Source organism: Rhincodon typus, chromosome 8 (assembly GCF_021869965.1).
Source record: "Rhincodon typus isolate 14 chromosome 8, sRhiTyp1.1, whole genome shotgun sequence".
Taxonomy (NCBI): domain Eukaryota; kingdom Metazoa; phylum Chordata; class Chondrichthyes; order Orectolobiformes; family Rhincodontidae; genus Rhincodon; species Rhincodon typus.
Genome location: NC_063339.1, coordinates 91,723,253 through 91,728,295, shown reverse-complemented (window position 1 = coordinate 91,728,295; position 5,043 = coordinate 91,723,253). Strand labels below are relative to the sequence as shown.

The 5,043-nt window shown below is 43.4% G+C and overlaps 1 long non-coding RNA gene across 1 annotated transcript; it reads right to left on the bottom strand.

The window, feature by feature from the left end:
- Positions 1–1,115: 1,115 nt before the first annotated feature.
- LOC125483840 lies at positions 1,116–4,657 on the bottom strand. Its single transcript, XR_007262735.1, has 3 exons — positions 4,535–4,657; positions 4,037–4,129; positions 1,116–1,169 (listed from the first exon to the last, which is right to left on the bottom strand). It is a non-coding gene; the product is annotated as an uncharacterized LOC125483840 (long non-coding RNA).
- Positions 4,658–5,043: the final 386 nt, after the last annotated feature.

The window sequence follows — 5,043 nt, the reverse complement described above, 5'->3', positions numbered from 1 at the left end:
ATCTATAACTACAGGTGAGGTGCCAGATGATTGCAGAGTGGCTCATGTTGTGCCTTCATTTGAAGGATGTAAGAAGCCTGGGAACTCCTGTTCTGAGAGTCTGACTTTGGTGGTGGATAACTTGTTGGAGGTGATCCTGAACGATTGCATTTGGAGAGGCAAGGAACGATTATGGATAATCAGCATGGTTGTCTGTGAGAGAAATCGTGTCTCACAAATTTGATTGAGATTTTTGATGAAGTAACCAAGATGACTGATGAGGGCAGAGCAGTCAACGTTGTTTACTTGGACTATAATAAAGCCTTTGACAAGATTCCAAGTGGTGGACTAATTAGTAAAGCTAGCTTACATGGGATCCAGGATGAGCTTGCCAATTGGATACAAAAGTTGCTTAACGTCAGGAGACAGGCTGTGGAAGTGGAGAGTTGTTTTTCGGACTGAAGGCCTGGTGTTCAGTGGTGACCAGTGTTGTTCTGGAGGGATCGCTGTTGGGTTCACTTTTGTTTGACACTTATATAAATGATTTAGATGAGAATACAGAAGGCACGGTTAGTAACTTTGCAGATGACTCCAAAATTAATGCGAGTGGACAGTGAAAAAGAGATTTCAAAGAGATCTTGATCATTTGGGTTGATGTGCTGAGGACTGGCAGATGGAGTTTAATTTGAATAAATGCGAGGTACTGTATAGTGGTAAAACAAAGGGAGGCAGGACTTCATAGAAAATCATAAAATCATAGAATCCCTACAGTGTGGAAACAGGCCCTTTGGCCCAACAAGTCCACACCGACCCTCAGAGCATCCCACCCAGAACCATACCCCCTATAATCCACCTAATCTACACATCCCTGAACATTATGCGCAATTTAGCATGACCAATCCCCCCACTCTGCAAATCTTTGGACAGTGGGAGGAAACCGGAACACCCAGAGGAAATCCACTTACAAATTAAAATAGGGCCTTGGGTATTGTAGAACAGAGATACTTCAGGTTTCAGTTACCTAATTCTTCTAAATTTGCATCACATATAGACAGGGTGGTTGAGAAGGTGTTTAGTAAGCTTACCTTCATTGCTCAGACCGTTGTGTACAGAAGTTGGGACATCATGCAGAGGTTGTACAGGACGTTGGTGAGGCCTCTTCTGAAGTACTGTGTCCAGTTCTGGTCTACCTGTTATAGCAAGGATATTATTAAGCTGGAGAGAGTTCACATGAGATTTACCAGGACGTTGCTGAGAACGGAGGGATTGAGTCATAATGGGGGACTGGGCCTCCTTTCACAGGGGTGTAGCACATTGAGGTTGACCTGAAAGTGGTTTCTGAAATCCTGAGGGGTAACAAAAAGTTGATGGGCAGTATCCTTTCTCTGGGGTGGGGATTTCAAGACCGGGGCAGGGGGCAGCATATTTTTAATCAACTAGATTAGTTTCATTGTCGCGTGTACTCACATGAATACAGTGAATAGTTTACAAGTTGCCACTTATGGCACCATGTTAGGTACAAAGGTACCTAGATACAACACTCCCCAGGGCCCTACCATGAACTGTTTAGGTCCTGTCCTTGAGGAGTACAGATAAGGTGAATAGCAAGTGTCTTTTCCCTAGGGTGGGGGATTTCAAGACCAGGATCATATTTTTTAAGGTAAGAGGTGAAAGATTGAGAAAAGGCATGAGGGGCAACCATTTCCCTCCCCCCCCACCTCCCCCAAGAGTGTGGTTCACGCGTGGAATAAACTTCCAGAGGAAATGGTGGATATAGGTAGAATTTACAATGTTTAAAAGACGTTTGGATAATACATAAATAAGAAATGTTCGGAGAGACATGGGCCATGTGCAGGCAGATGGGGCTACATTAGTTTTGGAACATGGTCAGCACGGACTGGTTGGACCGACGGGTCTGCTTCTGTGCTGTCAGACTCTATGACGCTACGTAATTGAAACTTACAGAATACTGAAAGGCCTGGATAGTTAGACATGGAGATGTTTCAACTTGTAGGAGAGACTAGAACCTGAGGGCACAGCTTCTCAGTGAAGAGATGACCCTTTAGAATGGAAATGAGGAGGAAATTCTTCAGCCTGAGGGTGGTGATTCTGTGGAACTCATTGTCATAGAAGGCTGTAGAGGCCAAGTCATTGAGTGTATTTATAACAGAGATAGATAGATAATTATCTTGATTGATAAGGGGATCAACGGTTGTGGGAGAAGGCAGGAGAATGGGGTTGAGAAACATATCAGTCACAATCAAATTGTGGAGCAATCTTAATGAGCCAAATAGCCTAATTCTGCTCCTACATCTTGTGCTCACGGTAATTATGGGTGACTTCAATCTGCACATAGGTTGAGCAAATCAAATCAGGAACAATACCAGACAGGAGAAATTCCTGGAATGTGTACGAGATGGTTTTCTACATCTATATATTGAGTGACCAAAGAGAGGACAGGCCATCCTCAATGGCGTATTGTGTAATGGTCAGGGGTAGGTTAGCTCAGTTGGCTGAACAGCTGGTTTGTGATGCAGATTGACTCCAGCAGCATGTGCTCAATTCCTGTACAGCTGAGATCACCATGAAGGTCCCACCATCTTAACCTTGCCCATTGCCCGAGGTGTGGTAACCCTGAGGTTAAAGCACCATTTGTCATCTCTCTCTCTGAAGTGAGAGAACAGTCCTACAGTCTTCAGAAACTACAGTAACTTTATTTCAAAATTTTAATTGTGTAATAAGAGTGGATTAATTGGCAATCTCACTGTGAAAGGCCTCATGTGGAAAAGTGAAGACCTCTTCATGATAGAGCTCTTCATTAGGATGGAGAGTGACAGAGTTGATTTTGAGACTCGGAGCCAAAATCTAAATTGAGGAACTTACTATGGTATGAGGTGCACACAGGCATTCTCGATTTTAACTGTCCCACATTTGGTGCCCTCAACCTTTAGCTGCCAAGGTGATAAACTGTGAAAAGTCCTCATTAAACCTCTCTCTCAAAATCAGTTTTGCACCCTAAAATACTGGTTGAAAACAACTTACTTGACCATAAAACATTTTGTCACCACCTTAATATCTCACTGTGTGTCTAGGGTCAGAAGTTGCATCATAACACTACCAAGGAACAGTTTGGAAGTTTCCATTATGTGAAGGGCACTATATTGATACAAATTAATTGCCATTGATTTGGACACATGTCACAGTTCCTTCATCATCACTTGGTGAAAAACTCCTTTCCTAAAGAGCACTGTGGGAGCCACTAAGCGAAGGAAATCACCAGCAACAAATGGCCAGGCAATGTTCAGCTGTAAAAAAACCTCATACAATACCTAAGACAGTTTTACATCCATCATTGAAGACAGACCAGGTTAGACAATGACAGAGAGTTGATCAGGGAGAGCAGAGATGAACCAGAACAATGTATGGTGTTATAAAGCAGCTTTTGACACCAGCCACAGAGCGAGGGGGTGACAAAATGAGTCACAGTAGCTCTAGAGTCAGAAACTGAAAACAGCAGGAGAAGCTTAATGGTGTAGATTACTGGTTTAAAATATTGAAATAATTTCATTGTGTTCAACTTTAAAATCAAATGCCAGAGTCCGCAGCTCAAAAGATATCAGAAGCACTGGGGTCAGAGTAAACTCACAGTTCAGGAAATACCCGAGAATCAGGGTGATATCAGTGAGCAATTGTTTGTGTGTGATATCATCACCCACTTGAACACAGAGCATTTGGGCCTGCACAAACAGGCGATCTCCACAAAGAATATGAGGGTCTGAGGAGAGACTTGAAAGGAGATGAATCAGAATGGCTCAACAACCAAGGGATATTAGTTGTAAGGTCAGATTGGAGAAACTGAAGTTGTTCTGCACAGACCAAAGGAGATTGAGATGAGATTTGATAAAGCGTCTACGTTTAAATAAGGCAGATAAAGAGCAGCTGATCTTCTTCACTGGTAGTAAAACTATGAAAGACACAGATTTAAGATACTGGGCAATAGTTACTGTACGATAGAAGGAAGGAACCTTATGTTACTTTTATCTTACTCAATACTTACATTCAAAGGCCAATAATATCCAAGTGGCTCACTTAGATCTTGGTGTATCATATTTGGTTTGAGTTTCCAATCTGCAAATCCTTTTCTAACATGCTGTAAAAAAAATTTACAAGACCCATCTCAGTCAGTCCGGGTCAAAATTTCAGAAGAAGCAAACATTTCTTTGCTTTGGAGTTTGCTGTGTGTAAATCCTCCCCTCCTCAATCCCTGTTAAAGAAGTTTATAAACTCCATTCCTGTCAGTCCAGGAGAGACATTCACAACATTCTTTCCCCTGGCCCACGGCGACCGCACATGCGCCCTGCTGCCCTTTGCCTCCTACAAAGATGGCGGCCATTACCCGCGGCCTGTCATGGAGACGGAGCCTCAATTTGTCCCGTTTTCTGAAACGGGGACAGATAGTTTCTTTATGCAGGGTCTGTCGCATCCACAAAGTGTTTAGAAAGCCTCCCCGTCTACCGCCCGGTCTATCGCCTACTCCATTCCGCCTCATTGTTACCTTTTGCGGAGCCGAGGAAAATAGCGACCGCTTCTCAGGATCGCTGCCACTGCGCGTGCTCTAAATTGTGGGCACGCGGGAACATTCTGAGCCTGCGCAGTGATAAGCAATGCCGTGCATAGCCCTGGGCAATCTGGGTTAAGTGCCCACCATTGTAAAGATTGAATTTTTATTTGTCGTAATGTGTACAAGCAATCTTTCTTTTTACTTCCTGCCAGGACAACTGACATATATTATACATTTTATAAAGTATAAAACGTGCCTTTTGCATCCCAGGGACATAATATCACAAAGTCTGACACTGAGCCACACACTGAGTGGCCATACACATTCTGGGTCACAGGGCTACTTTCTTCTTAGAGATACAAAACTGGTGGTGGTTTAACCTGAGGACACCACATCTCATGTCAGCAGAGAGGTTGAAAGTAGAGAGTCATTACTGGTAAACTCAGGCGGTGTGGGATTTCATTCTACACTGTTGGCATCATGAGGAAAACTGGCAAACGGCT